We start from the raw sequence: 8,416 nt of genomic DNA on the forward strand, positions 1-8,416 counted from the left end.
AGGCGAAACGCGGAACCCGGTTTGGGGAGAAGAAACGGGGCAGTGGGGATATCCCGGTGTCCCAGTGGGCAAAGCCCGGTGTCCCAGTGGGCAAAGCCCGGTGTCTCAGGGTACCCCGACTCTGGGGCCGCCCTGGGGAGTCCGAGCAGGGCCGAGCTCCGGCACGGCCACGGTGGGACCGGCGAGACAGCCGGGAGGGGCGGAGGGGGAGCAGCTGCGGGGTCCGGAGGGACGGAGAGCGGCAACCGCGGCGGGTCCGCTCCTGGGACCACGGCTCCGCACCCCGCACCCCGCTCCGCACAGCTCCCCGCACCCCGTACAGCTCCCCACATCCCGCACCCCGTACATCTCCCTGCACCCCGTACATCTCCCCACATCCCGTACATCCCCCCGCTCCCCGCACGCTCCGGACCGGCGCACATCGCAGGTGCCGCCGTTCGCCCACCGGACCCGCTGGTCGGCGGGATGGCGACTCCGAGTCCCCGGGGCGCTGCTGGGTGCCCGCACCCCACTGCTCACGTCCTCACCCCATATCGCACCCCGGGGCGCCCCTCCAGCCCACCCCATCCCCCTGGCAGCAAAGCACTCACAGCCCTCCCTGCTCGGCTGTGCCAGCAGCACCGGGATCTTCTTCCCTGGCAGTCACTGCTCCATAGAAGTGTCCAATAAACCTTCCCAGAAAATCTGGCACATGATCATGGCAAAGAAGTCAGGCAGTGGGGAGTGACCAGGGATCCTCACAGCAGCAAGAGCCCAAAGCAGCCCAGGAGTGCAGGTGAGGAGGGACAGGTGTGGAGGTGTCCAGTGGGTTCCTGGTGTAACGTCCTCACCGAGCAGCTTCAGCATTCCGGTGTTTCCTCACACTGGGGCCTGCAGCTGCCCCGGGGAGAATGCCAAGGCTGGGGGCTCCAGGTCACCCCCATGGCTCTGGCACTCTCCACCTCACCAGCCAGAGCTGCTCCTTTGGTTGATGCCCACTCACTTTTGCTACAGCAACAGGCACACAGCTCCCACTCCTCTCATCCCAGTAAATGCTTGAATCACACCATGGATTCACCAGCAACTGCCTTTTGTTCCTCAGGGTCTTCGCCTGGGAATGAAGACAATTTTCCCATCCCAACGCCTCTGCTCTCAGCAATAAATCTCCCACAGAAGAATGGGCCTTGGAGGCAGCTGCTCTGGGCTGCTTAGTCACCACTGCCAGTTGGGAAATGGCCTGGCACTCCTGGGCAGAATGGCACAGAGTGCCAACAGCCTGCCAGCAGCAAGGCAGCAGTGCAGAAACTGTGCTCAACTCCCCTGCTCTGGCCAAAACTGGATCCTGCTGCCCTCGATAATGGAGGGAGCAAAGGGCACGAGGCAGAGCCCAACTTTACACCAAAGGTCTTCAGAGGGAAACTGCAAAACTATTTCAAGCTTATCAAATTTAGGTGTGGATTAGGTTTAATGAGAGTTAGAGTTTCCCAGCAGGCAGCAAAACTTTGGTCTTTGTGCCTGTGTCTCAGACAGAATGAATTACCTTTTGTAAGAGCACAAAATGCAGTTTTCTGGTAGCATGAGAAAAGGGATCAAACCCTCAGCCTCCCTCTTCTCTGTATATACAAATAAAACTTCCTCTGTGCACATGCAGAGAGGTGAAGGGAAATTTCCTGTGATCACTGAATGCCACCCAAGTTTTCAACCTCACCTACACCAGTTATCTGAATTTAAACATGAACTGATTTCCATAAGTATACACTGGACTTTCAAATAAAGCTTGATGCTTTGGCTGGCATCAAGGATGGCTCTAGAGACCCTGGCAAGAAAGCATCACTGGCATTTCAAAGGAAAGGTCACAGCCAGCAAGTGGAAACCAACAGTTGGCATCTCATTGTGCTTTCACCTAAAATCCCACTGAAAAGGCCCCAAAGAGCACAGCCCAGGAAATATGGTTCCTTTGGACCTCCCAGCTCTCCAGACGATTTCTGTGCACACATGGGCTCTGCCAACTGTTTGCTCCTTGCCATGGAGCAGATTCATTGCCATCAGGGCTGGCAGCTCCTCATGGTATCAGCACTAATTCCCACAAAGCCAGTCAGCTGTCTCCTTAGGGCAACTGCAGTTTCTGGAATCACCTCCATTCATACATCTTAACGTCAATTGGAAATGACAGAGTTCCTAGAGTTAAGAGGTGTCGATCCAGCACATGAAGACCTTGGCAAGCAGACACACAACCTTGGGATGGTTGGATGGCAAAATCCCAAAGCACTTTTAACGCTGGTAAATCTCTCTAACAAGCAGCTGAGCAAAGGGCAAGTTGTGTTGTGCCATTTGGGTGATGCTGTCACTCTGGGTTAGCTTGGTTTGGAATAGGTTGCAGTTCTGTTTACACTCAGTCAATTAAAAAAATCAGCTCAGGTGCATTTTTAAGGAACGTTTCCTTAGCAGTGAGTAAACCCTGAGCTGCCACCCTCGAGGCACATCTTTCACACAACCCTTGGAAGAGCTTCCCAGCACATGGGAGAGCAACATGTTAATCTTTATAAATCAAATATTTGCCAAATGGAGTAGAAGCCATGTGTCTGAGCAAGATGCACTGAGAAATGGAACAAAGCACAGAGCATGTCAGAGATCACTCAGTCATGTGCAAGCCTGTCCCTCGCAGAGTTATCCTTCAAAACAACATTCCCCTAGCCCAGTTGGACATGTTATTCTCCTCCAGTCTCTTTACATCCTGCTGTGTGCTGCTCAGGACTGACACTCTCTCTAACCCAACTCCTCCTCACTGAGTTTAGGTTCACCCAAACTTTCAATAGAATCAGTTTCGACCCAAGGCAGGTTTCCCAAGGGCACAGGTAGAAGAGATGCAGACTCACCTCCCTCCCCAGTCCTGGCGCTGTGAGTGTGTCACACAACTGCCATACTGCAATTATTTTACCCTTTCACTCATCTGAATGTTTCACAAGCTGCTGCTGGCTTGTGCTGCTGCGGGTTCTCCGTGCCAGCTCTCCCAAAAGAAGATTCATCAGCATTCAGGGAGCAATTAACCCTTCATTGCAGTGCTCTGGTCATGGCACAGCTTCCCACTGTTCAGTGCAGGACATCCCATCTCTGTCACTCCAAGCAGGCTCTTAAAACACGTTACCACTCTCACATGGATCGAGTTATCAGAAGCAGCAGTGCCTGGAAGAATCTGGACAACTCTCCCAGCCCCTCTGGACAAAGGCACGGTGCCACACCTGACCTGCACACTCACCTGACCTAGAAAACTGGTCTGTACCTGGCCGTGCATTGTCAAGAGCACAGTTCAGACTTGGGATGGCAGGTGCCATTTCCCATCCACAGCTCAGCAGGGCAGGGACAGAAAGGACACGTGCTCAAGCGATTTCTCCAGGTGTCCAAACAAGTTCCTCACCCTGCACACTGAAGGTCTGCACTGATGTGATTTTATGGCCGGACACCTTCATGTTTGGCAATGCCATTATTTGTCTAGTTCTCTTAGTTTCCTCATGCCTTCTCCTTTCAAGTCTGTCACATCAGGGTTGACCAAACTTCCTGATGCTACAGGCTTCCCATCAAGAGCCTGGTAGGTGATGGATATGTCCCTCAGGAAGCTGAAGGGAGAGGGCACAAGGTCACAGGCAGAGCAATACCTCCCCAAGGGGACAGAGGGACCCATGGAGGTCTCAAGAGCCTGCCTATACCAAACACCTCCTTGCACAGGAAATGTACAGTTCTCCCTGCCAGCAGCAGGTGACCTGTCCTCAGCACAGCAAGCACACCTCAGCCACGGAACAGGGACGTGCAGGGCTCTGCAGTGGGAGCTGTGCCCAGCACGGCTGTCATCACTGCAGACCCCCACCCACTGCTTTATGGCATGTGGCAATCCTAAGTTACATCCCTGGGGAGAAGGAGCTGATAGCAAGGAAAGGATTTTCCTAGTTTTCCTCCGGCTTTCCTGATTCCTGTGTGTTGGAAGAACACCTGCATCAGGAGAAAAAAAAAATGTTTGAGACTTCCTGATCAAATGAGTTCCTCTCTAAGAGCTGCTCACATCTTCCAGGTTCAGGACTGGTCACAAGCAGTCACTGGCTCTACTTGTGTCAGTGCATTGCTGCTGTGTTGCTTTTGGGGCCCTTGCAGGACCAGTAATTTGGGAGACCTTTAAACATTCAGAGTGCAAAGTATGGAGTCTCCAGGCATGGAATTTGCATTAGTTAGATAAAAAATCTTGTCTGTGGAGGCTGCTGCTTAGTCCTGGTCCTGGCTGAGCAATGCAGAACTCCCAGAACTCTGCAGCTCTTGAGTGCAGAACCCCTCTTGGTCTCATTTCCTGTGATACACTGACAACTAAAAGACATGTCAGCTGAGAAGAAAGTTCCCTCTGCAACCCCAGACTTACATTTCAAAGGATCCTGTTCCAGTGCTGTTTTCCTTTCTAACTAGAGTTAGGTTTAACCAGGATTTTATTTTCTTGTTTTTGCTTCTTAAATGCCCCCAAGTCTCAGTGAGGTTTGTTTCAGCAATCTCATGTGGACATGCCAGCCTTAATCTCACTCTTCCAGGCCCTCCTCATTGTCTGGGATGAAAGCCCAACACAGAGCCTCCCTGCTAATTGCCAGCTTTCTGTTTCCCAGTGACAGGTGTATTGTCTGGAGGAACAGACCCAATTGTGTCCCTGCGCAGTGGGACATCAGCTGCTGATATTACAGAGCCTTTCAGGGAGCTTGGGCACAGCTCGTTGTTTAGTGCCATCATTTATAACAAATCTGTGTAGCCCAGAAACTTAACAGAAAAAACAGGAGCTGTCTGTATTACTCATCTTTTTGGTGTTTTTTTTTCTCAAGCTACTAACTACTCCTAAATCTCCCATCCTCCTACCAGCAAGACAGGGCATTTGATTCTGATCCTCTTTGAAACACTAAATCTCTCTGATACCTTTTTTCCATAGTTTTTAATAAAGGGATTTTGCTGGTTTAACCAGACAGCCACTGTGCATCCACTTGAACCTGGAATCACAGCTAGGAAAAACTCTGCAAACTGTCATTTCTGTGAGGTGTAAATATGCACAGGCTGAGGTCACAGCCATCATGGGGAAATGGTTCAAATCCTCTGGAGGTCCTGAGGAACACCATCAGGCAGGGATCTGGATTTGGGGGACAGTGACTGTGCCTGTTGTATGAAGTAAAAAGAGGAGCTCTGGTGCTCAGAGTGAGGAAAGGCAGCAGCAAGAGAGCTCCTGAGAGATGAGAGAAAAGCATACAGAAACAATATTAGACCCAGACTGCATCTGTCTTTCCCATTTTTCACATTAAAGGATAAAGCTTTCCATACGTGGCTGTTGCACGACAGCAGAGCTCCAGCCACTGTGACAGCACCAGCGGCCAGAAACGCAACAGACCATCAAGCAGATGGCCCAAGTCTTCTCTGCAGGAGCCTGGCAGTAGAGAAACCATCCCTTCACTGGCTTTAATCACGTCAGTCACAAGACAGGAGGGTCTACAAACAACTGGCATAAGCAGCTCCACGTTTACAGGAGCACAGATGCCGAGGAAAAGGAAGCACATTGTGTCCAGCTGAGCCCTGGGTGTTCAGTCAGCTCCAGTGTAGATTCCCAACCTGGACTGGGAATCCTCCCTCACAGCCCTTTTACTGACATCCTGTCCCATGGAGAGAGACAGTCTGTCCTCACATCTACAGCCCTGCCAGGAGCCATTCCCATTCAGAAAAGGCTCTTCCAGAAGCTCTTTGGAACTTCTTTCACATCTCACTACATCATCCCCTTTCCTGCACCACTTGTCTGCTCCAGCTTCAACTTCTTTCAGTTTTCAAAGTAGTAAAGGCACCCTCCTGGACTCAAGGCAACACTCTATTTCCTCTAATGAATTTAAAGATGTCAAATGAGTCTGCTTTTGGAAGTTTTGGTTACAATGAAGAAGATCCCAGCAAGCTCACTTTCTGTCCTGACCTGGGCAAAAACTGACTCGATAAGCTTTGGTTTAGCCATAGGTTGGTAAAGTTTGAGTCTATCTAGTTCTGATCTTGTCAGAATTGTATTTAAATTCTTCTGACAGATTCTTGGCTTGCAGCTCGTTAACAGATCGTTGTTGAAGCAAGATGTTTGAAATTAGAGTGGTTTGGAACAGGAGAGACACATGGTGCATTTATTCTCCAGTTCAGCGATTATCTCCCTGCCTGGCTCCACTCCTCACACAAGTTCACCTTGGGACATTACAGGAGTTGCTGGCTAGTTTGGGAGCTGGGAATGCACACCAGCCAGGAATATGTTGGAATTTGCACCAGACACAGCCATGATGAGGGGTCAGGAGCACCACCAGTGCTTTCAGCTCCTGGCTAGTTTGCATTGCCTCTGACCAGCTCTAAAGAAAACCTGTCCTGTGCAAGGCTGGCTGGGTGGTGCAGAGGCCAGCCTCACCGGGTAGAACTTGACTTTTTCTAACTCCTTTATTCTAGAGAGCAAAACATTGCCTGGTGATTTCCTCTAGTTTCCCTGAAACAGCATGTTTGCCTCTCACACTGCAAGAGCAGGTGCAAGCTTCGTAGAGGAAAACCATACTGAAGATTTCGTTAAACATTCCAAGTTACCCAGCGTCTCTTCAAAAGGTCCAAGAATTTGAGATGTCATTTGTCATTCACACTTTGAGAAAGCACTGAACACAAAACTGGGAACCCAGGCAGGTGTCAGACACCAAAATACCTGGGAGTTTATACATTACACACACACACTGAAGACAGACTCAGCTCCAATGCCCACCTGCTGAGATAACACTAAACATTCCTCCTATCCCAAGCAAGTTTTAAAAAATGTGTCTGGAGTGCTATTTAACTTCCCTGTCAGATGTCTTGTAGGATGACAAACCTGGATTGCAGCTTTGTTAAGGCTAGAAACAGATTTCAGGACTGCTTTAAAAAAAAAAATAAAGGGAAAAGTTTGTATTTTTCAGGCTCGAGTGCAGTTCATCATAGCAAGTTAAGGTGAGCTCTGAGGTGTGCAGCCCTAGGTGTTCTGAGATGTATAACAAGAACTCATTTATAGATGAGACCAGAACCTTAAAAATTAATTGAACCTGGCACTCTCTTCCCCAGTGTTTATTCTTCTGCATACTTTTGGACTTCCCAAACTCATCAGAACAGCTCCGCCCTCCAACCTTGCACAGTGGGTGCCCAGTGACAGAGGGGGTGCCCAGGGACACCTCCTGCTACCCATCACTGCTGTCAGGGTTTGGGGACGTCTGCACCAAAGGGCTCTCAAAGACATCAACAGACACCTGTGTCTACAGTGGACATCAACCCAGAAGCAGGTGTGAAATACAGGTGTGAAAAAGCCCATGTCAGATGGTCAGAGGAGATATTATTCTTTAGACCATCAGTCGTATCTGCATCAATGGGACTGGAAATCGGTATCCCAGAAAGCTGAGGGAGAAACAAGGGTTGGCCTGACTCTCAGCCAGCCATTACCCAGCAATAGATGGAGCTGGTGGTGCAGAGATGGCTCTGGAGCAGGGAGGAGATGGACCAGCACATCTGCATGAGGGCCAGTCCTGTGAGTATCTGGGAGGATGGGAAAAGGCACTCTGTTTCTAGAAGGTAAAACAATAATTGTAGGACATCTGCTTAGTTGTCAAGGACCAAAAGGGAAATAAAGCTGTTGTCCCCTCTAGCTAAAACCTGCTGTTTCCTTTTCCCCAGACTCCCCACCACCAACTGCTCCACAGTTTATATGCCAATCCAATTTTGATGGCTGTAATTCACCCCAGAGACTTTTTATTTTAACTTTATCAAGTGAAGAGAAAAACAACTGTGTTAGAATGAAAAAAGAGCATCTGTGAGCAGGATATCCTGTCTGTCAGCTTCCTAGTTTTAGTGGTGTACAAGAACATGGGATTTCAGTTACCCAAGGGCTGAAAGAAGGGGATCATGCAGGTTCTCTGTGTGTTTACTTTAAGGATGGTCTTGCCTGGTCTGGTGGTTTTTTTTCTGCAAGACTGGCACATTCAAGAGAGAGGCTGGGGTTTGGATTTCTTCCCCGTGGCTGTTTTTGTTCTCTCCCATTGGCAAGAATTTTTGAGCATTGGAGGAAAAAGTAGACACTGCCCAGTGGCTTTGCACACCCATCCCATTTTTATTGTTCATCTGAAGAACACCCTGGTGGTAAACAGTCAATAATTAGGAGGGACAGTGCAGGCATGCAGATCTAGTTGGACACGGGGTCTCCAGGTTAATTTTCCTGCAAGAAAAAAGGTGTCAAGTAATTAATATTTAATGTTTGGAACAAATGGCAATTTATTTGTTTAAAATCAAGAATATTTTTAATTTCAGGCACTTATAATATCTAGAAAGCAACTATGCATGAACCTTGGAAAAATCTCACTGTCTTCCTTTAAAGCACATCCTTTCTGCAGATGTGGCCAGAGGT

The sequence above is a fragment of the Sturnus vulgaris genome, chromosome 22 (genome assembly GCF_052056855.1).
Source record: "Sturnus vulgaris isolate bStuVul1 chromosome 22, bStuVul1.hap1, whole genome shotgun sequence".
NCBI classification, from domain to species: Eukaryota; Metazoa; Chordata; class Aves; order Passeriformes; family Sturnidae; genus Sturnus; species Sturnus vulgaris.